This window comes from Liolophura sinensis, chromosome 2, assembly GCF_032854445.1.
Source record: "Liolophura sinensis isolate JHLJ2023 chromosome 2, CUHK_Ljap_v2, whole genome shotgun sequence".
Taxonomy (NCBI): domain Eukaryota; kingdom Metazoa; phylum Mollusca; class Polyplacophora; order Chitonida; family Chitonidae; genus Liolophura; species Liolophura sinensis.
In genome coordinates this window covers 28,217,513-28,244,818 of record NC_088296.1, presented here as the reverse complement: position 1 = coordinate 28,244,818, position 27,306 = coordinate 28,217,513, and the positions used below count along the sequence as shown (strand labels likewise).

Here is a 27,306-nt window from a genome sequence, read left to right as displayed (position 1 = left end):
TTCAGATTATAACTCGGTCTGAGCCTATCAAAGAAAGACGGCATCTGCTGCTGTGTAATTGTGTTTACCCTTACGATTACATGAAGTCCTTGGAAAGACTCACAGAGCCCCATCTGCTACAGAAGAGGGGATCTACAGTAAGCTATACCAAGCTATCCTTGCTGATATGTTCGAGGCCTTTCGAAAAGCATGTTTTACCTTGCTCACCAGCCCTGGCCTCTCAAGAAAACATGGATAGGGCTAAAGCCGGTCGTAGAGTAGGACCAGATTAAAATTCAGTTTTACAATATTTTCTGCGCCTTGCCTTGAACTTGTGAAGAGAATTCTGATAGATGGCTCTGGGGAAGAAAATATTTTTAGTTTAACATACTCCAATATGGCCGTCAAACCACGTGACCTAGATAACAGAGGCTAAGCCGCACAAAGAAAGCAGCAGACTGCACTTTTGACACGCCTTTATAACCGCGCCATTAAAACCAGAATACAAAAAGGCACTATTGACACGCCATTATAACCAGAATACAAAAAGGGCACTTTTGACACACCATTATAAGCGCGCCATTATTACCATGATACAAAAAGGGCACTATTGACACGACATTATGACCACAATACAAAAAGGGCACTATTGAAACGCCATTATAACCACATTACAAAAACGGCACTATTGGCACACCATTATAACCGCGCCCTTATAACCATAATACAAAAAGGGCACTATTGACACGCCATTATAACTACAATACAAAAAGGACACTTTTGACACTCTATTATAGCCGCGCCATTATAACCATGGTACAAAAGGGGCACTATTCACACGCCATTATAACCGCGCCATTATAACCACAATACTAAAAAGTCACTGTTGACACGCCATTTTAACCACATTACAATAAATGTCAGTTTCAACACGCCATTTTAACCACAATACAAAAAGGCACTTTTGACACGCCATTAAAACCGCGCCATTACATCCACAATACAAAAAACACTTTTGACACTCCATTAAACCCGCGCCATTATAACCACGATACAAAAAAGGCACTTCTGACACGATATGATAACTACAATACAAAATAGACTCTTCTGACACGCATTTATAACCGCGCCATTATAACCACAACACTAAAAAGGCACTCTGGACACGCCATGATAACCACAATACAGAAAAAAGGCACTTTTGACATGCCATTATAACCACAATACAGAAAAGGGAACTTTTGACACGCCATTATAACCACAATGCAAAAAAGTCGGTTTCGAAACGCCATTAAAACCGCTCCATTATAACCACAATACAAAAAAGCACTTTTGACACGTCATTAAAACCACGCTATTATAAGTGGAAAGGTTAAGTTTGAGACACAAAACTTGAAGTCAAAAGATTAACATGTTCACGCAGAGGTAAACAGTTACACGCATAAGGATTGTGTAAATACTACCAGGATTATCGGACACAAAGTTCTTATGACGGATTTTACTGCAATCATACTCAGTGAAAGAAATAAGATAAAATATGCGGTACAATCCATGTGTATGGTAAAATGTCTAGTTTAGAAAAAAGATAAACATGACGAAATTGGCAGACTTGATTAAAATAGCCGATTAGCAAACTGTAAAGATTATGTATTCCATATTCACAACGGGTTAATATCAGTTATAAAAATCTCCATTTAGCTGCATTCACATGTCTACCCCTTGTTTCAGCTGACATACTGGGAAATTGGCACTAGTGGCGGCACGACATGGCCTGGCCCTGGCAATGGGTTTTCACACAATGGAACACGCTGTAATGTAAAACATAGATGATCCTTTTATTTAATCACACAAATGTGTTGATCTTTGCACAGACTACATGTAAAAATAAAACAGCAATTATCAGTCTCATAAACCACCACTATAAACATGTAAACCAAGATATGGTAAAGTATTAAATTATAACGCCTGGGTTTCCATGATATTTGGACAAGATAGACAAGAATGTGGTAAACTTTTGGCGCTTGGATAGTCAGATAATAGTCCTACACATTACAGAAAATTGGCTTACAGTACAGAAATAAGAAGTGCATATTAATGTTTATGCATCCCAAACAAGGGTGCAGGTAACGTGTATATTGGTTTACATCCTTGACATCAGTCAACTTTATTTTTGAAGGCTATCAAAAATGAGCGCTTGAGTAATATACCAAATTATTTTTTTTTTCATTTTAAATGAATCAAATCACTTGTAGATTCATCCCTGCCAACAGCTAAAGCAACTGGGTTCTGTTTTATAACCGACAACTATCTGACTCATTACAACATTTGTGCATTATAACATACATATCCATATTTATCCCATAAATGTTCCTTTTTCCGGGTAATAAAGGCATGACATTTCGTTTTGATATGCACCGCGTGTAATATTAATTCCGACATTTTGATTGGTCCGTGTATCTCTCCATTCATCAAATCGACCAATCAAAAGTTACAACTCGGCTGTACAGGTACTGTACTTTTTTTCCAACTCTTTCTTGTCTGTAAATGTCAACATGGCCGACATGCGACCAGGAGACATCGCAAAAATGACAAAAAAAGTGCGTGCCAGTGTTATAAATGTGACAAGAGATAATCGAACCAGTGTGGAAATTCTCGGCACTGACTACGACAATGAGCCATCGCCACGAAGGTAAGTAAAATCCCCAGAAATGAAACATCGCGTAGGCCCATTATTTTTCTTAACATTATTCTACAGAACTAAAACTTCACTAAGTCCGACATGAAAGCAATTGAATCCTCATCCGAATCTTCACAAGAACACTAGCGAGTGCTTAAATCCCAGTTAGCCGTTACAACTTTGTAGGCTGTTTCGCTTGTTCAACCTTCGGTAAGTAAAACTGTTAGTTATTTGTTTGAAAGTTGTTAGAGCGGCTACTCAGCGCACGTGAAATTTGTCTATTTTTAGACAGTAACTCTTTCTCTAGTAAAATGTAATATTCTTGTTATAAATATTTTTTACCCCTGTGGTATAAAAAAAGTCGTTAAGTAAACAAATTTTGTGTTTACTATATTATACTCCGCCATGTAGTTGTCACTTACTAATGACGTTTCACTTCACCTATATATGTGATATCACTACGCGGTCAGACGTCGGCACATTGTCCGCAAAGTTTAAATTATAATTTTTTTATGCTATAAATTTAAAATAAGGCATTTATGGGATAAATAGGATATGAAATCCGTGATCCTTGAATATCAAATTTATTCAACTCGAGTATTAGTTTTTCATTTGTTCCGAGCCTCTCGTTTAATAAATTTGATATCTTCGGGTCGCTCATTACATATCCTCCATTTATGCATAAGAACATACATATCCATATATATTACAAATTTACTTACGGTTTCAGGCATTTCGTCAGCACTGTGTACATTTTCTCTATTTTGTCGTCTTCTGAAAATTATTTGGAAACAGAATTCCTAGATTTCTAAATTGCGGTATAATATATGCAAATCAGATTTGGTTACCGAGATTATTTGGGTTTAACCGCTTATGACAATGTAGGTTACTATTACGCTACTATTATTTTGATCAACCTAATTCACTGTTTCTGAAAACTAATGTTTTTTTTTCGTGAATCGGGATAAAGTAATGGCAAATACTTTCCCTCAACGGTACATCACAAAACTTTTTGATTCTCCTTACACAAGCAAGACGTTACATTTATGTTGTATTCATTTGGCACAAACGGTGTGAGAAGATAACGTCAGTCATGTCGGTGATGGGAGAAGGTTAGCATCGTCACTGTCCAATCAAAGCACGCCTTTGATCGATAAAGCTTTTTGAATGGGCTTACATATCTGTGAAGTATGACGGAGATGGACAATTTACCTTTTGATCCTGCAGTAAACAAGGCCAGGAGAAACAAAGAGCACAATGACCACTGGAACAATGACCCACCATGGTTTGAACTCTTCTGAGTCTGGAGGTAAATTTAATAGGAAATCAGCTATTAGTAAGAATGCCATATATTTAGCTGAATTTTCGTCAGGAAGTCAGTTTGAGTAATTCTCGCTAATCTTCAATCATCTTCAATCCGTCAAAGGACACTAATTCCTCACCAAAGCAGTTTTCACCACATTATAATTAGCACTCTTAAATATTTGACACACAGCACTGGGCTTTTATTTCCTTAGGGCCTCTGTGACTCAGTCGGTTAACGCGCTTACGCAGCGCAATGACCCAAGAGCCTCTCACCAATACGGTCGCTGTGAGTTCAAGTCCAGCTCATGCTGGCTTCCTCTCCGACCGTACGTGGATAGGTCTGCCAGCAACCTGCGGATGGTCATGGGTTCCCCGGGTTCTGCCTGGTTACCTCCCACCACAATGTTGGCCGCCTTCATATAAGTGAAAAACACTAATCAAATAATCAAATAAATAAATAAATAAATTTAATCTCCTTAGCACTAAAACAAACTCCAGTTTTTTGCTGTAGCATAATTTGCTACAAGCGCCAGTTTACGATATGGTCTCGAGACCGCTGTTGGAAGCATGCAACATATCATGTTTGTAGGGATCAATGGCCATCCGAGAAACGTCCTGTGCTGCTGGTAAACCAATCAAAATAAAGTACCAGTTTTCTGTGTTTATTTCAGTCGGATTTAAACTTCAATCAAATGATCATATAAATATTTTTATTTTCAGTATCATCCTTTTTCTGTTTATAACTCACCTCTATATGAAGGATATGGGCTTGTCACTTTGTCATTATCGGTGTGGTTCACTGTTTTCATTTGAGGAGTCAATAGTCAATGAAATTGAAATAAATATGAACAACAGAAGTGGAAATAAAATGTACAGTTTTCTGGAATGTCCAATAATCAAGCAGTTTTTAAACTTATAATACCATGGACACTCCTGTTTTCTTTGCGTGAGGAATACTTTAACGTTACAAAATGCTATTTGCAGTGTTTCACTAAGTCTTCCAAGCGTATAATGTTAAAAATTTGCATTATGTTTTTATTTAGCACAGAACACTCATAAACAAATGATTGCTTACTGTGGAGAAAAAAACATGCGAGTGCCTCAGACATATAAACTGTCTCAGATATCAAACTCTAGCTGTGTTTTTACCTACCGCAGCTGACACGAGCAATTGCTACTCTCGAGTGAAAAATACCACACTGATGTGTTTATCTGTAACATACTCACCCGACCGTGGGGGGTAAATATTCAGGCAAACACCAGCCCCAGCCAGGCCAATTTCCTCGGGTACAATAACAGTAACGGAGTAGTTGTCGCTATATTCTGGTTTAGGGTCACGGATAACCAAGGAGCAGTCTTTCCCCAGCATAACCGTGTCGTTAAACAGTGGGCATATGTACTTTTCACCGTTTGATGACCAACTGAGCACTCTTGCGCCGTTCAGCTGCTGGCAGCGCCATATGACCATGTATGTAGCGTTGGGGTTTAGTGTTATAAAGTTGCATGGCAAAGTAACGTCCGTCTTTGGAAGCTGAATGTCAACTCTGGGGTTAACATCAAGTGTAAAAGGGCTAATGCCTGGATAGCGAAAGACCAGACAATAACACAGTTTATATTGAATGGCAAACACTTCAACCGTTCAAACAAGGATTAACATCGAATAAAATTATCAGTGAATATCATCGAGGTGAAGTGATGATTTCACAATACACAAGTATACAAAATGAATGATCTGGTACCGTACTGATCAATGCAGCCTGGCACTGATTGTAAGTTTATTCTTCAGGTTTTTACATCAATTTTTGTGTACATTTATGCTTTATATATTTATTTCTGTTCCATAAGTGATATTATTTAGTAACGCACTACACACTGAGCGTAATTCTAACTGGCCCCGTTACTGGATACATGTATGACGTATAAAAGTCCAGTACTTACTGTGTAAAAAACACACAAGGAACACCCAAACACAGGCCAAACCAACTGCTACAGCTCCGTACTTGGAATATGAAATTTCCGTGAAGGTGACATCAGTCTGAATGAAACAACAGAAGCAAGAAATGCGTTCAACTGAAGAAAACAGTCGCTTCCACATGTACATTTAAAAAACTGATCAGATAGCCAATCTGAACGTTTGTTTTTTCCCCATGAGATGTACAACGTACCTCATTCTGAACATTACCCGTGGCCCCACTCTTCACCAACAGACGAACGAGTTCCACGTCATAGTTCTTCAGTGCCAGATCTAAGGGCGCCACTGCATCCTGTGGGAACGAAATTGGATTAAACGTGACGAGAGTTTGTGGGAAGTACACTTTTGGCATTGTGCATGTCCAGTGTCACGAGGGGTCAGTCACAATGGTACAAAGTAAAATTTCCAACACAAGCTTTATTATGTTTTCGCCCTTTAATTCTACGTAGATTATGAAGCAAGTAAATAGTACTTTTTTACGAGATCATATATTAACTTATGGAAAGACAACTTGCCCTTTACATAAAAAGCTGTTGATTACACTGATAATCACCCGACGCCCTCAGCATCACCGTTACCTCTATTAGTACACCACGTACCTTATTCTGCACGTTGACATTCGCCCCGGACTTTGCCAGCAGACTTACAAGGTCCTTATGGCCTCTCCTCACCGCCAAATACAAAGGAGTCTCTCCTTCCTGTTAGACATCAAAATTCAATGTTCTTAACAGTTCGTTTCATCGTTCTGTGATGGTTGTCAAAGATTTAGTGAATCTATACAAATACAAGTAGTTTACTCGAATTTATTGAAAAATAAGTGCTATATACTACATGTATACCACATGTGTACTGATGGTTGCCAAACTCATGTATGCAGAAAACTTGACTCCAGCAAAGAAATATGACCTTAAAATCGTAGGTAATTAAAATGTAGGAATTGACACTCTTTTCATTTGTTTTTGGAAAGAGAGAAGCAGGAAAAAATAGGTAAACAAACAGTAATGTACACTAGTAAATGAAGAAAAATCATTGTCTATCTGCGTTTTGGCCTCGTATTTCATTCCAGTTGCGTTTTGATCTAGTATTTGTGTCGAATTGCGTTTTGACGTCGTATTCAGTCTGTGTTGATTCTGTTCTCTTCATTGGTTTGTAATTCAACTTCGCAGTGTATGTATTATTACATCCGTATTTGTCTCAAATATGCATCATTATTATGTAAACTGCCATTTTTGACCATCTTCTACATTTTTTTCTATCAAAATCCGTGTAACATTTATTTGTACTTATTTATTTGATTGGAGATTTTCGCCACACTCTAGAACATTTCACTTGTACGACGCCGGTCAGCATTATGATGGGATTAAACCGGGGAGAGCAGGGGGAAACCCACGACCATCCGCAGGTTGCCTAGGAACCTTACCACGTGCGACTGAAGAGACCGTGTGAAATAGAGACACGTGTGTAAATGTAATCGCAATGTACATGACCTGAAGTCATAAGACATGGCTGATGTGTCTTAAGTAAGAATTACTCATATGCCTTGTTCTCTACATTGACCTTAGCTCCTTATTCTACCAGTAGATGGACAATGTCTTCATGCTTGTTTCTTAACATCCGATGAAAAACAGTCTATGATTATTAAAAATGAGTCAAACTACATCACTACATGGTATAATGGATCATTCTACGATGCTGGACATACAGTCACACTGCCCAAAGCACTACAGACACGCAGTATGTCAAACCACACAAGTAGAAAAAAACGACATGCTCGCGGTTCACGTGATATTCATAAAGTTGTAACCTCGTACTTTCATGACGTGCTTTCTAGTCAAACTATTACAAATAAATGTGCCACACTTGAGGTATGACATGAAACCTGTTTAGTTCCATAACCTATCGATGCATTAACATCAGTTTTTAAAGTTTATGCTTGTTTTCCCATCACAATATCATACACTTGAACATTTACGGTATTCCTAGATCTAATTACCGTTCTTTAAGATCGACAACGAGTAAAAGAATCACAGCTCTCCGATTTATTTATGTTATAACCGCTATAACCACACTCGACCTACCTCATAAATGCTAACAGTAAAGAGCTGACAGTGAAGGCGTCTGTCCTTTCTGTACAGTGTAACAATAACATAACCAATATAGCGTGGTTTTCAGATATTTTAGAATCTGTGCCACCTTTGCTCCCATGTCTAATCTTTGATACATGTGCACTTAACAAGACTGAAACAGTATATCATAAGAATTCAAATCTGATGATGGTAAAAGACATTTGCATTTCCTTGCATTTTGAGAACATATTCATCTATTTATTCGATTGCTGTTTGACGCCATATTTCACAGAATTTTACTTCACACTGGCAGGTAGTTCGTTGGATGGATCAAGGTGGATTATCCGGAGTAAATCATATTGTGCTACTTTCGAGTTACTCTACCAAGTGTGACATATTGTATCTCAATTTGGCGAAAGGCGAGTGGTCGCCACCAAATGATAGTGCGACGGAGAGCAGTCCTCGTCTAGAGCCCCCTCTGTTTAGATCCTCCTGTTGTTTTAACATGTAACTTGTATGTAAAAAGCTTTACGGTAGTCAGTGGCAAGACGTAAACATGGGTTGTTGTTGAATGCAAAGTTTAAAAGACTATAGATTTTGTTCAACTTTATGCCAATTACTTGGCCATCACAAGTGGTGTCAGAAGTGGAATCAAGGTTGAAGCGACATCGTTCAAACATGGGACGTAAACATGGGTTGTTGTTGAATGCAAAGTTTAAAAGACTATAGATTTTGTTCAACTTTATGCCAATTACTTGGCCATCACAAGTGGTGTCAGAAGTGGAATCAAGGTTGAAGCGACATCGATCAAACCTACAAGAGGAATCTGTACAGCACTGAAAAGCTGAAAGCCAGTGTCAAAACGCTACGGCAAGTGGAGTGGTCTTAGACTGATAAAGTGTCCAGTTTTCGCGTTCAACGTAAATGGAAGCGCTTGAGCCAAGCTGTGGAACAAACCTGAAATTGACCATCTGAAAGGGTATGCTAACAGCGGTCGACATACACAAACAGTCATACCTTTACTTGCATGCTATGGAACGCATCAGAATGATGGTAAGCTGACTTCCATTTATGTTTACATGGATACATGTGATTGTGAAAAAGGCTGGTAATTGACGATATAATATGAGATATATATTATATATAATATATAATATTATATATGAGAATATGTCTAGACGAAAACGCAAAGTTAGAAGAGTGGATGGCAACCAAGATAATGATCTGTCGTTTCCGCTATCACGTCAAGAAGAAACCCCATTAGGTCAGACAGACCTTTTGTGCATCTGTCTAAATTTCACGTGGAATCGGCGGAAAATATAGAGCTAAAAGAATTTCAAAGGGTTAAGAGATCAAACAGATGGGACTTCGATAAATTCGAGGACTTCGAGAAAAGATAAATTACTACCAGGCTACCTGACAGGCAGGGTAACAGATTATTACAAAAATATAGATGACCAACAAAAGCAAAATTATCACACGGTCTGTCAGCTACTAACTGAAAAATTTCGACCAAAAGAATTCTAAAGGGCCTATTACTCAGATTTGTTTCAAAGGCAGCAGTTACTAGATGAATGTGTTGATGATTACACTCACTCAATACTGACACTGTCACGGCGAACACATTCTGATTTACCGAGAGACTATGTTGATAAATTGGCAATGGAGCATTTTATTCAAGGCCTGCTAGGCCGGATGAGGAAATCTCGCCCCGCCGCACGCGGCCCGTGGCCCGCGGAACCTGGGCTGAGCAAATCCCGCGCGAACGGTACCATCCTCGTGCTGCGGGCCGTGAGGCCACAAGGACGGTCATCGTTTGCGACCACGTGAATAAATCAATGTTAGTTATCTTGAGCGCCATCCGCTGAAAGAAACTGACGTGTTTGTTTGGGACATTTTTATACCTTGCACGACACCCATGAAATGGACAAACTTCCTCTCCCATTGTATACACGTGGGCACATATATCAGCAACCTGCGGATGGTAGTGGGTTTCCGCCGGGCTCTGCCCGGTTTTTCCCACCATAATGATGACCATTGTAATATAAGTGAAATATTCTTGAGCACGACGTTAAACACCAGTAAACAAACAAATAAATAAATAAATAAATAAATAAATATATAATATATCGGTGAGACAACGTCGGATCGCCCCTGAGCTACAGCTATGATATATCCCTGTGTGTACATGCGTGCATTGTTCACATGAGGTTCTTGGTCAGCAGCTCGCCAGTTCCGAAGTAAATATATTGATCACGTGATGTTTCTCGTCTGCCGCCGTTCATTCAGTTTTACTGACCAGCAGCATTAGTACAGGGTTTACTGAACTGCGTGTACTTTAATGTAATGGCCGTCACTTCTCAGCACAGATTCTCCTCTTCGTATACTGTTTTTCCAACATCTTTCTATATCCTACATCTATGTAATATCTATCCATCCATGTCTACGTGTCGATATGATATCTTTCCATCTGCACTTGAAGTGTATTTAATAATGAGACAAACCCAGAATCAAAATGTTTACACAGAAATGCACAAAAGTTTTTTCTCTCGCCATTTTCTAATACAGAATTAAATATGACCTCTTCATTGTGTTCATTTAACTGTCCTCAGGAAGTACATTGCACATCACAGGCCCACTTCCGGGCTCTACGCGAAATAAACACGTCTAATTTTAGGCTGGTTCACGGACACTCCGCACATCATGTGTAACTTTTAAGATCTTAGGTGTGACCCCACCCGGGATTGACCCTGGATCTACCGCCCCCCAAAGGGACCCTCCACCAGCTATGCCATCGGGGATGGTCGTCCATTTGATTTATTTATTTATTTGATTAGTGTTTACGCCATACTCAAGAATATTTCACTTATATGACGGCGGCCAGCATTATGGTGAGGGAAAACTGTTCAGATCCCCACGACCATCCACAGGGTGCTGCCACACCCTCCTTCGTTGGGCCGGAGAGGAAGCCAGCATCGTCCATTTAAAGAAAAAAGTTGGAGTTATTAGTGGAACAAATGGTGTCAATAAGTGCACAGCTGGGAACTCGGCTGACAGAGAGGGACAATAAGGCTAGAAACCAGAACTACCAGGCCTTTCGTGGTAGAGGACGTGGAACACAGACATCGCAAACAAGAAATGTGAGCCGAAACCTAAGAAAAACAGATGGATAGTCAGTGTGATTTTTGCCGCCGGGTTGGACATGTTAAAAATTCATGCTGAGAGAAGAAGGACTAAAACCAATGAGAGTCACTCCTGGACGGGAGTTGGATGGCCAGAGGAATGTTTGATGCCTGTATAATATCAACACTGTGAAAACTGAGCACAGTGGAAAAACTGACCACACTGTAAATACAAATGGCTCTTCGGTTCTTTGACCGGATGTTTCCGGTAGTCAGACATACACTGGATGAGATACTTTAAGTAAAGTATAAAGTACAAATACTGACTGAACTGCTATCAGTAGTAAGAATTCTTGGGCTGGAGCTGAAGTAGCAACATGCCGAGCTGGCCGTTTTACTCATGATATCCGTATTGATGGTACCTTCAACCTCAATCTAGTGAATGTTTTGACTGATTTGGTCTCTGGTGTGAGCATCATAAGTAAAGCAATAGCTTCACGCCTTCACTCGTGCAGTCTGCTTCCCACTGACAATAGAACTGTTGTGCCAGCTATTTGGGGATCAATTATACCTTTGGTGGCGAGCAGATGTCTGTCATGTATTATGTGGCTCAAGCATTTCCCTATGACTGTTCACTGGAACTGACACTATGCAAACAAGTAGAATGTAGATAGACTTCCTCAAATGCACTAATACTTGATTAAATTTTACTGTACATATGCTACATGCTGATAATCTTACAGGAACCAGCTGTATGGGAAAATCTGTTAAATGAATACAGCGACATTTATCTCACTGGATCTAGTTTGGACGTCAAAGGGAAAATTGTGTGGGAAAAACCTGTTAAATGAATACAGCGATATTTATCTCACTGGATCTAGTTTGGACGTCAAAGGGAAAATTGTGTGGGAAAAACCTGTTAAATGAATACAGCGACATTTATCTCACTGGATCTAGTTTGGACGTCAAAGGGAAAATTGTGTGGGAAAACCTGTTAAATGAATACAGTGACATTTCAGTTGATAAGGATGCAGATCTAGGCAGAACCAATTTTACTCAACATGAAAAAAACACCCAAGGGAATGATTCAATAAAACTTTGACCACACCGGGTACCATCAATCCGGAGAGATATGATTAAAAGGGAAGTAGATAAGATGCTGGATGATGCGGTTATCCCCCAATCTGCTAGTTCCTGGTCACATCCTGTTGTGTTGGTTCAAATACTAGATCAGTCATGTCGCTTTTATGTGGAATATCGAGCCTTGAACTCAGTCTTTAAGAATTTTGTGTACCCAATATTGTTAATACCACTTAACCTGGGGCTAGTGCCCGTAATAGGAGCCATGCTCATTACATCTGCATGATGCATTTATGAACAGTTGCAATCAGTGGGCGACTGAGATACTTATTTAATTGTTATTTGACCTGGAACTCTTTCACGGACTACGAATTTGAACTTTGATATGGAATTCATGCCTGGAATATCCACTGAGTGTCCGGCATCATTGAAAACTGATGAACGCTTCTCTCTTGTGTGTTACCGGCTTAATTTCTTATTTGTATAATTTCTTACATACCTTTGTCTTTAGGAGCTAGTGTTAAACGTTGTTTTGGAAATGGATCTTGCGATTACTGACTTGGAACGCCCTTTATGGGCTACGAATGGTATAGGAATGTCGGACATGACGCTTATATTTGAAGGTGCTAAGTACTTCACATCCCTACACTTACTGTCGGGATAGTGGTAGGTGAAGGTACCGGTAGCCGAAAAGGACAGGAGGAAAAACAGCTTTCTCAATTTTTTGTGGTCATTAGGCCTTCACTGTTATGGCTTTTGGATTGGCAAATGCACCCAGCACCTTCCAACGTCTAATGGACTTATTCTTCGCTGGTTTGATCTGGAAAACCTTTGTGCTTTACATTGACGACATAATCACTTTCTCAGTTACCTTTGAAGAGCACGTTTCTCGACTCCGTCAAGTGCTTCAGCGTATCCGTGAAGCAAACCTGAAGATGAAGTTGGCGAAGTCTGTATTCTGTCGGCCAAGTGTCAAATTTCTAGCTCACATTGATGGTGCTGATGGCATACGACCTGATGCGGAGAAAGTAAGAACTTCCAATGTGGGTGAACTCTGCAGTTTTCTGGGCGTTGTGTCGTATTATCACATTATCTGCATTGTCTCCCGAAGAAAGATGTAAAATTTTCATGGTGTCAGGAATGCAAAAACGCATACAAACAACCGAGAAACGCTCTTTGCACTACACCTACTTTACACTATCCAAATTTCTCTCTGCTATTTGTGCTCCACACAGACATCAGGAATCACGGATTAGGTGTTATATTGGCTCAGCTTGATGGTGAAGAAGAGCAAACGATTGTCCATGGAAGTCGGCAGCTGAAGAAAGCAGAAGAAAATTATGCAACCATTGAGAAAGAAGCCCTCACCCTTTTTAAGGGTATAAAGACGTTCCGTCATTATCTTTACCGTCAACCATTCACCGTTGTGACGGATCACACCCCACTGAGATGGCTGATGAGTCGGAAAAATCCCGTTGGAAAACTTGCCAGATGGTCACTGGAACTCCAGGAATATGACCTCAAGATCGAGCAAAGGCCAGGTGCAAAGCATGGTAATGCTGACGGCCTCTCGCGTTGACCGTATGCTGCTGCTCAAGTGCAACAATCTGATGATGTCGTTGGCTTTCGAAACACATTACATGTTCGCGTCTGCAATGTTGAGGTATCTAGAGGATAGTATCCTACTAGCAACGTCTACAGAGACTAGGAAAATTGTCGCCGAGTCGGGAGTCTATTTACTGGAGGTTGGTGTCTTGTATCACCTCTGGAGTCCAGGCTCACAAGGACCCGGAAAATATACCCGGAAACAGTTGGTAGTTCCGCAGTCAATTATCGCCGAGGTCTTGTTCATGTACTACGATGATCAAACAGCCGGTCACCTTGGTTTAATAAGACCTACGGAAAAAAAACCTCTTGTGGAGGACCATATGATCGTATCGCTGTAGATGTGTTAGGCCTGTTCCTGCCTACGGATGAGGGTAATCAGTATATTGTTGCGGTCAGCGACTACCTGACGAAATGACGAAAACCCTTCGCAATAAAGTCCCAAGATGCACGTACATGTGCCAAGCTATGTGTTGAAGAAATATTTGCTCGTCATGAAAATCCCAAAGTCCTCCTGGCAGACAGAGGGACGAACTTCTAACCCAAGCTGTTAAAAGAGATTTGCGAAATCGTGAACACTAAGAAAGTCAATACTTCTACCTATCATCAGCAGACAGATGGGCTCGTGGATAGGTTTAATCATACGTTGGCAACACTGCTGTAGATGTATGTTAGTAACCATTACCGTGACTGAGACTGTATCATACCATTCACACAGTTTGCCCACAAAACAAACATGCAAAAGAGCATCCAGGACACGCCTGAAGGTTCTGTTTACTCTAAGGTAGAGAACCCTTGTTACCAGTGGACACCGCACTCCTTTCGAGGATTTCAGCCTTTAAGGTTGCAGACGAACACAAAGATGAAGTCACGGTTCGTCCACGAGAAGCCCGTGAGCTGGTCAAAGCCAACATAGACCTGGCTGAACAGGAGGAGAAGAGCCACTATGACCACCATTCTCGTGAACCTCTGTCCCAGGAAGGCGATAAAGTGTCAGTGCATAATCCCAGACCTTCTCCGGGACTATGCAAGAAGTTTCCACATCCTCGGCCTGGGCCATATAGGAATGTCCAGCAAATTTCGCCGGTGTCCATTCCAAAGAAACCATTGTTGTTTCACCGTAATCTTGAGAGCATTATGTCGTTTCAACTGTTACGTATCACTATTAAATGAACCCTGACGACTGACAGACATGCTACTTCATTGTAATTCTTTAATTATACCTATCCTTGTTAGGAATCCTTAAGGACGTGGAGATATAATGTAAAGTCGTGCATCTAAGGAAACCGCAAGTTTTTGCTCTACTTTCGTGTGATATTTGATACACTTTCCATCTTGTAGGCGACTCCATTTTTTTTTCTGAAAAATGCTTGGAGTAGTTCCCAGTGATCACAAAAAGGAGGGGTAGGGATGTGACGGCGAGCAGTCCCCGTCTAGCACCAAACAAACCGAAAAAATGACAAACCGAACACTGCATATATATTTACTTTCGTCTGTATTATATTCACATTCACAAACAGGGGCATCGGTACATATTCTGTGGATAGCCTGGAGGGAATTAAGACTGGTAAACAGTCATGCCTACCTTAGTATGATAACACGGTGAAACGGGCACGGACATGCGGCCTCATATATTTTGCACAGTGGTGCTCAGCGGTTTTTCAATCCTTAAGTATTCCTGTATAATTTACCAGGTTTATGCTGGTCGATGAGGCATCCATGAGGCCTGGATTGTTAAATTTGATGAAAAGACAGCAATGACCAGTGACGTCAACTAAAAATGAGATCACTTTTTTTTTACTTAATTTAACTTTTCCGGTGCTAGCGGCCGCATAATTTCCTACTATTTAGGCCTTTACAACAATAGATAAATTATTACATAAATGACAATATAATGTGGTGATACCCGATGTAATTAGCCCTTTCGTCGGGTTTACTTGCACCGGAACAAAGAAATTTTGATGGAAAATTATACTGGTTTCTGGAACACAAACCAGAATACAGTATACAGTCTCCTATAAACAATACAGAGAGCCCAGCTGCATCAGGAGTACCATTAGGCGGCCTCAGGTTTTCATGTTCATCTGATAAAGTTTGAATCGAATTAAGGCATCCTTCACATTAGAACGTAAGCAAGAAAACATCTTTGAGCAGGCACATGCCTGACATTCATTCTTGTATTTGTAGTGGAATAAATTTTGGTAACACGAAGATAACTGCATAAGGCACACTGAAAGTACTGCTCTGTATTTCAACACGGTTTACTTTGTTGACAATTTTTTAACAGACTGTTTGTTAAAAGTAACAAACTAGACCTACTCTGTTACCGACCGTATTCTTGGCATAGTTAACAAAGACAAGTTTGTTTACTTTGAGTCGGCAGCTCCTTCTGCTGCGATTCTGAAACAAACGACCGCCTGGAGAGGTGGAAGAAAGAAGATGCCTGGACGATAACCTAAAGTTCTAACGAGGCCAATCGACGGATCGGTTAAGCCTACTTCTGCAAATGAATTTGCTAGCATTCAGGACTTTTCAGAGTCTAAGTGTTACGAATGTTAACTGGACAAATCATCATCGGAAACTAAGCTGTTGATATCATTTGTTTCAATGGTTTACAGTGTAGTGAATTTAAGGTATAACAGCTACTGAAATGAACAGGGACTGTACTGAAGGTTGAAGTGTACAGCCTTAGGCCCACATAAATTCGGCTACTTGTATCTTGCAATATATTTGTATGTCATCCACTGTGCTGGTCTGTCTCTCGGTGAATGTAGATCGTATTTTCTCAGATTCTCTTTGGTGTTTGACAGATTTTGTAAGACTTCCATTTGGTGTAAAATACAGTCGCTTGGAGCATTTGTTATGAAGATTTTGCCCCCAGTGACCCCAGTAGCACCAACGCAGACTGGGCGGCCCCTGTGGCACCGTCGCGATGTACGAGAGATCCGCCCTTATGGCACCATCGCGATGTATGGGAGTTCCGCCCCAATGGCGCCGTTGCGGTGTGTGAAAGTTCCGCCCCTATGGTGCCGTCGCGATGTATAAAAGTTCCGCCCCAATGGCGCCGTCGCGATGTATGAGAGTTCCGCCCGAATGGCGCCAAGGCGATGTATGAGAGTTCCGCCCCAATGGCGTCGTGGAGATGTATGAGAGTTCCGCCCCAATGGCGCCGTCGCGATGTATGAGAGTTCCGCCCTGATGGTGTCGTCGCGATGTATGACAGTTCCATCCTAGTGTCGTCTTCCCGATGCATGATACTTCTGCCTCAATGGCTTCGTTGCGATGTGTGACAGGTTCGCCCCAGTTGCCCCGTCGCGATGCGTGACAATTCCGCCCCAGGGGCGCCATCCCGATGTATGACAGTTCCGTCCCAGTAGCTCCGTCGCGATGTATGACTGTTCCACCCCAGTGGCTCCGTTGCAGACTGGGCCACCACAGAAGCGCCGTCGCGGACTGGTCGCAACGTATGAGAGTTCCGCCCCAGTGGCGTCGAGGCGATGTAAGACAGTTCCGCCTCAGTGGCGCCGTCACGATGTTTGACAGTTCTGTCCCAGAGGCGCCGTCACAAAGTATGACAGTTTCGGCCCAGTGGCGCCGTCATGACGTATGACAGTTCCACTCCAGTGGCGCCGTGGCGTTGTAGGACAGTACCGCCCCAATGGCGCCGTCGCGATATACGGCAGTTTCGGCCCAGTGGCGCCGTGGCGATGTATGAGTGTTGTGCCCCAATGCCACCGACGCGATGTATTAAAGTTGCACCAATGTGCCACGCATAGCGGTGCATGGACGACATTATACTCGGTGGCAGGCAGACAGATTTTTATAATTTTACTGGACATTGTGGCACTTCGGTTTCTTTGATATGCATTATTTCAGACAATGGGGGAATAATGTGTAAGTTACAACTTATTTGGTGCAGAAGTTTTCTCTGTAGTGGGCACACAAAATTTGGTTGGTAGTCCTGACAACAATAATAAAGGGTATCGCCCGGAGGGTGGATTATCTAAATATTGCACCATGACATACAGTGGTCACTAAAAAGGGCACGTCATACCCGGAAATTCCTAACGTTCCCTAACATCCCTACAAAGACTGACTTTCATATGTTGTTACCAAACAAGGCCATACCCTGTTGTTGAGCAGGGTCTTGAAAATACGGGGCAAAGTTGGTTACGTGGTATACCGACGATTTCGGATTTCGTGAAATTTTGAATCTTTTAAAGGATGAAACGATTGCTCTAAAATGTTATCTTCTTGTACACAGAATCTAAGTGCATATATATAGTTTAAAAAAAGGTTTCAAAATGCCTTCACAACTTTTAAATCTTGCCATTGGTCGAAAACATGATGTGACAAAAAGGTTTGCATTTTGATATAACCCTGAAGCATTCTGATGTATTTCTGGCCTTGCAAAGAAATAATATAATTTTTGTTCGCACCATATTTATTGTTATGTTTACGCCAAAGGCAGCATAATATATATAATTCGCGCCCGAAGTGAATAATTTTCAGTCTTTGACATTTGTGGATACATGTGTTTGAAGATAAAGCTAGGTGTTTAAAATGGTACTTAGTCCAACATGCTCTCCTTGTAAATAACCATACAGCACGTACCTTATTCTGTACGTTGACATTGGCTCCGTGCTCAATCAACAGACGAACAAGGTCCATATCATCTATCTTCACTGCCGCAAACAACGCCGTCTCTCCTTCCTGTGGGATGTCACAATAATATGCCATTTATATACTCGTGACACGGTTTCTTCTCTAATTATTACTTCTCCCCAAAATAGCATCTCCTTTATATGGACAAGGATGTTATACTGGTTGAGGCTAGATTAAAGAAGGGTTCAGGTGAACACAACAAACGCTCCAACAAATACATTTGTTTGAAATGTATAAAGGACTACAAGCAGCATTGTGGTAAGTATAACCCCTGAGGAGAAACTTCATGGACAGAGATCCAAACTCTATGTGGAAAATAGTTTGGAGTTGTAGCCCGGTCACGAACTCATTTCTGTAGCATATAGAAGGAAAACGGCTATCTAGTTACCATGACAGCTGCAATGTGAGTCGTGAAACATTGTCGTCTGTGTATCTATGTATCCAACTCTGGGTGAAAAACAGAAGGTTGGGGTGTTCCCCGAAAACGAAATCATACCTGTATATATATATATATATATATATATATATATATATATATATATATATATATATATATATATATATATATATATATATATATAGTATACATGGGGAAATTGGCAATCTGGTAACCATGACAACAGCGGAAATAAACAAATGTAAGTCGCGACACATCGTCACCTGGGCATGCTTGCTTATTCTCCGGCCGTACGTGGGGAGGCCTGGCAACAACCTGCGGATGGTCGTGGCCTTTTCCTGGGCTCTGCCCCGTTTCCTACCACCATAATTAATGCTGGCCGCCATCGTATAAGTGAAATGTTCTTAAGTACAGCGTAAAACACCAATCAAATAAGTAAATAAATAGATTTAAAAAATTGGCCATAACTACCCAATGGAGATCCGTTTGCGAGTAATGTATGCAACGATGTTAGCAACATTTTCTGCAGAATTTTACAGAGAATCTGTTTATTTTTGTTGGTATTTTGTACCCCCTAATATTTGCATGCACAGAGGAACCAGGGCACCTGAATGGAAAATCAGTTTAGACTGTATTCCTGGAAAAAACCCCAGAAATAAAACATTTATTTTAATATCGGTCTTATTTAGTCTAGAGTCAGAGACAATGTAAAAATCATCGTAAGTATACACCACATACCTTATTCTGTATATTGACGTCAGCGCCTCTCTCTACCAACAGACGAACAAGATCCAGATTATTGGCCCTCAAAGCTAAAAGCAAAGGCGTCTTCCCACCCTGTAACAGTTAAAAATAGTGTGCAGATGAAGTCAAGACTGAGTGTCAAAAAAGGCGCCGAGACTTTTGACAAATACAGGTTTTTATTTGGAAATAAATTTTACAGGATTACATTTCCGAAAACACCAACAGAATTTATCAAACACTAACCAGGTTGGCAATCTAACATTAACAAATAATACAAACACACCGAAATTGTGTACATAACATTAGCTTAGTTTCTGAACATTTGGATTCTACAATTCTACACCAGTTGTCACCACACAAAGAATACGTGTCCAGTATAAACATACATTATTTTTACGAACTACCAAATAAACAACTGTCACGTTCGTGTGGAACAGGTGACAGTAAGGTAACATGTTCACATAATTCAGTTGTCAGTCTTGTCCATTGTGAGTGTTACTCATGTAGCTAACGAATTGTACATTCCCTGGCTGTGTTACCAGTTACATATATACCTGGATGATTTCTTTTATTTCCAGGGCGCCGACATTTATGTAAAATCAAAATTTGGTACTAGAGCATGATGTACGTGACAACTGATTGTATTTTAAGCAGGCAGGCTTCAGTAGCACAGTCTGTGTAAAGTCGTGAACTGTTTGTTACTGTACACCTGCGGCACCTTTCGGTACATATATCTTTACGTCTTTCTGTTAAATTACCGTAAATGACGTCATAAAGTCTTGAGTAATCGTACCAGTTCTGTCCTACATATTCAAGGCATCCTCAATATATGTTTACAAATTCAGTTCACATTCCCTTGAGTCTAGAATTAGTTCAGAAACCCTTCAAATATTTTTTACCCAGATAACATTAAAAAATCGTTTTTGAGGATAACTGAAACATAAATCCCTAGTTTACAATGACACAGATAACGTGGTCTTTCATTTGATCTGTGGATGACGTACTAGATCCTGAATTTTCACACTTCAGCTGCATTTCTGACTAGGAGACGAAGGCGATCCAGATCATTTGCCCCTTATAAGCCAGGAGAATTGGTGTCTTTCCAAATATACAAACTACGACCTTATCTCCCGGAAAGCAGAACTTGCGCTGATTTACCTACCACGCCAAACTTTCATTTCCCAAAATTTTAACTTCAAACATATTGCAATAAAAACGAAATTGCAAGTAACATCACTGTATAGTTTTACCTTCTTTTGCTTAAACCATGGTGCTACGGGGCGCGACATTCGCTATTGTTGAAGTATTCACATAAATAGTTAGAATAAAGCCCTAACTGATGTAGATTAAAAAGAAGCCTTGTTTCACAGGTGACAAATTCAGGGTTTAACACCGCTAGTCAAATCTCGAGAATGTGCAGCATTAGAGGCATTTGACGAGGTACGAAACAAGGTTCAGCGGTGTCGGGTGACACAACAAACACCGTGTCGAAGGTCTTAAAGTCCTCAAAATGAAGAAAATGTGGCAAAAACTGCACATTTCATGGTGCCATTCTGTTTTATTCTCTCCACATAGGTCATGTTTACAAACCAAATACAGGTCAAAATTCTGCATCTGAAAAGGGTTTAAGACCGCAGGGATTTCACAATGTTACATGTAGATCGTCACGTATGTACAATGTGTGTTTCCAAAACAACAACAACTCACCTTATTCCGAATGTTAATATCCCCGCCCAGATCCACAATCTGACGGACAAGATCCACATTATTTTTACGCACTGCCCAATGAACAGCCGACTCTCCTTTCTGTGGAATGTCACAATAACATACATGTAGCAGGTTCATAGACACCAGAGGTATAGATGTATCTCCCGATTGTTAGTGTATATCGTGTAGGTAAAGGAACTATCTATTGATAAACCCAACTGACAAAGAACAGCACAGTCTCGCAATCACACTCAGCACCACAGCAGCATGGCAATGCACCACAGTGGCGCAATGACACTGTACCACAGTGCCGCGGTCACACACAGCACCACAGTACCGTTGCGATGTAATACAGTGTCGCAGTCACCCTGTACCACGGTACCGCAGTCACACTGTACCACGTTGCCGCGGTCATGCACTGCATAACAGCACCATAGAGATGTACCACCCTGCCGCAATGACACTGTCCCACAGTGCCGCGGTCGCACACAAGCACCACAGCACCGTAGCGATGTACTAAGTTGCCGCGGTCACACTGTACCAAAGTGCCGCGGTCACACACAGCACCACAGTGCCGTTGCGATGTACTACAGTGTTGCAGTCACACTGTACCACGGTGCCGCAGTCACACTGTACCACGTTGCCGCGGTCATGCACTGCATCACAGCACCATAGTGATGTACCACCGTGCCGCAATTACACTGTCCCACGTTCCCGCGGTCGCACACAAGCACCACAGCCATGTACTAAGGTGCCGCGGTCACACTGTACCAAAGTGCTGTGGTCACACACAGTACCACAGCGATGGACTACGGTGTCGCAGACACACTGTACCACGGTGCCGTGGTCATATAGTGCACCACAACACCATAGCGATGCACCACAGTGCAACAATGATACGTACCACAGTGCCGTGGTCACACACAGCACCACAGCACCGTAGCAATGTACTACGGTGCCGGGCTCACACCACTAACGTGCCCCGATTATACACAGCACCACAGCACCGTAACGATGGACTACGGTGCCCTGGTCACACTATATCACGGTCATACACTGCACCACAATATCATAGCGATGTACCACAGTGCCACAACGACACTGTACCACTGTGCCGCGGACGCACACAGCACCACAGCCCCGTAGCGATGTTCTACAGTGCCGCGCTCACACTTTACCAAAGTGCCGCGGTCATGCACTGCAACACAACACCATAGCGATGTACCACAGTGCCGCAATGACACAGCACCAAAGACTGAGGTATGGTGTAATTTGATCAGTAGTGTGCAGTGTGCCACACAAAGCGGTGCATGAACTACATTATACCTTGTGAGGGCCCGACAGAATTTTGGCTAGAAATTATGGCACCCCAGTTTTGTCACTTATCGTGAAAGTGAAGAATTATTGAGTATGGCGTTAATTAACACTAAATCAGTAAATAAAAGAAATGTATTATTTATAAACACTTCGTGGCGAACGGCTACATGTATCTTTCCTTTCCTCGGGATGTTAAACTGACATAATAGGAGTAATAGGCGAAGAAAAAAGAACTCTGCAGAAGGGCCACTCAAATCGTTAATACAAGTCCCCGAACCTGGTTCGCTTGAATAATTTCTATAACATCATGAATTATATGTGATGACAAGAAAACCCATCAGCAATCCCAGGTCAGTGACATCGAAGAAATCACTATTAAAACCAGTACACATTTTTACAGAATTGTACGCCTTGATTCCTTTCCATGGTGTATCTTTTTTCCACGTTAGTGTCGCTTGAGCCATGTCGTTAAGCAGTGTGTAGGATGCTGGTAGTTAAGCATTAATTGGACAATTCGTATGCAAACCTAAACCAGGAAAACTGACAAGAGACGGGAATTTACTGCTTAAGTGTGTTATGTAGCATTTATATGACTGTCCTCGCTGATCTGGAGTTACTATCGACATTGTAGTACTTTCTACCCTATGAGTGCACGATGAAGGATTGGTTTTTCACCAACTTGCACTAAGCTGTGATGAACAGAACCAAGCTGACACTGCGAGGAAAGGTTTCTTGGTAACATATGTATTGATATAGGGATATATAGGGATCGCCAGAGAGGAAACCAGCATCGTCCATTGGAAGAAAAAAGTTGGAGTTATTAGTGGAACAAATGCCGTCAATGAACGCATAGCTGGGAACTCAGAGAAGGATAGAAGCCAGAACTACCAGGCCTTTCGTGGTAGAGGACGTGGAACACAGACATCGCAAACAAGAAATGTGAGCCGAAACCTAAGAACAACAGACGGGCAGCCAGTGTGTAATTTTTGCTGCCAGGTTGGAAATGTTGAAAATTAATGCTGAGACAAGAAGGACTAAAACCAATGAGGGTCACTCCTGGACGGGAGTTGGATGGCCAGAGGAATGTTTGATGCCTGTATGATATCAACACTGTACAAACTGAGCACAGTGGAAAAACTAACTACACTGTAAATACAAACGGTTCTTTGACCGGATGTTTTCGGTAGTCAGACATAAACTGGATGAGATACTTTAAGTAACGTATAAAGTACAAATACTGACTGTACTGCTGACAGTAGTAAGAATTCCCGGACTGGAGCTGAAGTAGCAACATGCCGTGCTGGCCGTATTAATCATGTATTGCTGGTACGCTCAACCTCAATCCAGTGAATGTTTTGGTGGATTTGGTCTCTGGTGTGAGCATCATAAGTAAAGCAATAGCTTCACGCCTTCACTCGTGCAGTCTGCTTCCCACTGACAATAGAACTGTTGTGCCATCTACTGGGGGATCGATCATACCTTTGGTGGCGAGCAGATGTCTGTCATGTATTTTGTGGCTCAACCATTTCCCTATGACTGTCTCATTGGAACTTACACTATGCAATCAGGTAGAATGTACATAGACTTCCACACATGCACTGTTACTTGGTTAAATGTTACTGTAGATATGCTACATGCTGATAATCTTACAGGAACCAGCTGGCCTGTTTGTCTGTTAGATTCAGTACAAATCCCAGGTCGATCAGAAGTCACAATGTGGACAAATATTTGTAAGTTAGCGTATGGACTGGTTGGTGTGGAACCACGAGAAGAACTTGTATCACAGTTCAGCTTTTACCTAGCCCATGTGCTGGCCACCAGTGAACAATCGTGTGTATCAGTTAGAATTGCAAATAGATGCCCTGAACCTGTGCAAGTGGGAAAATCTATCAGAGAGGGTGCACTCCAGAGGTGATACAAGGCACCATCCTCCAGTAAATAGACTCCCGACTCGGCGACAATTTTCCTACTCTCTGTAGTCGTTGCTGGTAGGATAGATACTATCCTCTAGATACCTCACCAGACGTGAACATGTCCTTGATTTGGGATGTTCGAAATAACATCTTTCAGGTACTAAATCGACGTGATGGCTCCACAACAACAGCTAACCTTCAACCTTCAGGAGAAAAGGTGCCAGTTAGTGATCAGATTGATCTCACTGGATCTAATTTGGAGTTCAAAGGGAAAGTTGTGTGGGAAAACCTGTTAAATGAATACAGCGACATTTATCTCACTGGATCTAATTTGGACTTCAAAGGCAAAATTGTGTGGGAAAAACCTGTTAAATGAATACAGTGACATTTTAGTTGATAAGGATGCAGATCTAGGCAGAACCAATTTGACTCAACACGAAAAAAACACCCAAGGAAATGATTAAATAAAATTTTGACCATACCGGGTACCATCAATGCGGAGAGATATGATTAAAAGGGAAGTAGATAAGATGCCGGATAATAGGGTTATCCCCCCATCTACTAGTTCCTGGTCAGATCCTGTTGTGTTGGTTCAAATGCTAGATCAGTCATGTCGCTTTTATGTGGAATATCGAGCCTTGAACGCAGTCGTTAAGAATTTTGTGTACCCAATATTGTTAATACCGCTTAACCTGGGGCTAGTGGCCGTAATAGGAGCCATGCTCATTACATCTGCATGATGCATTTATGAACAGTTGCAATCAGTGGGCGACTGAGATACTTATTTAATTGTTATTTGACCTGGAACTCTTTCACGGACTACGAATTTGAACTTTGATATGGAATTCATGCCTGGAATATCCACTGAGTGTCCGGCATCATTGAAAACTGATGATCGCTTTTCTCTTGTGGCTTCATTTCTTATTTGTATAATTTCTTACATACCTTTGTCTTTGGGAGCTAGTGTTAAACGTTGTTTTGGAAATGGATCTTGCGATTACTGACTTGGAACGCCCTTTATGGACTACGAATGGTATATGAATGTCGGACATGACGCTTATATTTGAAGGTGCTAAGTACTTCACAACCCTACACTTATTGTCGGGACAGTGGTAGGTGAAGGTAGCCAAAAAGTACAGGGGGAAAAACAGCTTTCTCAATTTTTTGTGGCCATTGCGAGTTTACTGTTATGGCTTTTGCGTTGGCAAATGCACCCAGCACCTTCCAACGTCTAATGGACTTACTCTTGGCTGGTTTGATCTGGAAAACCTGTATGCTTTACATTGACGACAAAATCACTTTCTCAGTTACCTTTGAAGAGCATGTTTCTCGACTCCGTCAAGTGCTTCAGCGTATCCGTGAAGCAAATCTCAAGATAAAGTTGGCGAAGTCTGTATTCTGTCGGCCAAGTGTCAAATTTCTAGCTCACATTGATGGTGGAAGTAAGAACTTCCAATGTGGCTGAACTCTGCAGTTTTCTGGGCGTTGTGTCGTATTATCGCATTATCTGCATTGTCTCCCGAAGAAAGATGTAAAATTTTCATGGTGTCAGGAATGCGAAAACGCATACAAACAACCGAGAAACGCTCTTTGCACTACACCTACTTTACGCTATCCAAATTTCTCTCTGCTATTTGTGCTCCACACAGACACCAGGAATCACGGATTAGGTGTTGTATTGGCTCAGCTTGATGGTGAAGAAGAGCAAACGATTGCCCATGGAAGTCGGTAGCTAAAGAAAGCAGAACAAAATTATGCAACAATTGAGAAAGAAGCCCTCACCCTCTTTTTGGGGTATAAAGACGTTCCGTCATTATCTTTACCGTCAACCATTCACCGTTGTGACGGATCACACCCCACTCAGATGGCTGATGAGTCAGAAATATCCCGTTGGAAAACTTGCCAGATGGTCACTGGAACTCCAGGAATATGACCTCAAGATCGAGCACAGGTCAGGTGTAAAGCATGGTAATGCTGACGGCCTGTCGCGTTGACCGTATGCTGCTGCTCAAGTGCAACAATCTGATGATGTCGTTGGCTTTCGAAACACATTATTTCGGACATCCCAAATGAAGGACATGTTCGCGTCTGCAATGTTGAGGTATCTAGAGGATGGTATCCTACCAGCAACGTCTACAGAGACTAGGAAAATCGTCGCCGAGTCGGGAGTCTATTTACTGGAGGATGGTGTCTTGTATCACCTCTGGAGTCCAGACTCACGGGGACGCGGAAAATATACCCGGAAACAGTTGGTAGTTCCGCAGTCAATTATCGCCGAGGTCTTGTTCATGTACTACGATGATCAAACAGCCGGTCACCTTGGTTTAATGATACCTACGGAAAAAAGCCTCTTGTGGAGGACCATATGATCGTATCGCTGTGTTAGGCCCGTTCCTGCCTACGGATGAGGGTAATCAGTATATTGTTGTGGTCAGCGACTACCTGACGAAATGACGAAAACCCTTCGCAATAAAGTCCCAAGAAGCACGTATATGTGCCAAGCTATGTGTTGAAGAAATATTTGCTCGTCATGAAAGTTCTAAAGTCCTCCTGTCAGACAAAGGAACGAACTTCTAACCCAAGCTGTTAAAGGAGATTTGCGAAGTCATGAACACTAACAAAGTAAATAATTCTACCTATCCTCAGCAGACCGATGGGCTCGTGGAAAGGTTTAATCATACGTTGGCAACACTGCTGTCCATGTATGTTAGTAAGCATTACCGTGACTGGGACGGTATCATACTATTCACACAGTTA

At 41.5% G+C, this 27,306-nt stretch overlaps 1 protein-coding gene and 1 long non-coding RNA gene across 2 annotated transcripts in view; one reads left to right on the top strand and one right to left on the bottom strand.

Moving 5' to 3' along the window:
* The window catches only part of LOC135462641 (alpha-mannosidase 2x-like), a 240,693-nt gene that overhangs the window by 66,546 nt on the left and 146,841 nt on the right, over positions 1-27,306 (top strand). The window lies entirely within an intron of this gene.
* Positions 915-3,961, bottom strand: LOC135463078 (uncharacterized). Its single transcript, XR_010443516.1, has 3 exons — positions 3,869-3,961; positions 3,379-3,430; positions 915-1,787 (listed from the first exon to the last, which is right to left on the bottom strand). It is a non-coding gene; the product is annotated as an uncharacterized LOC135463078 (long non-coding RNA).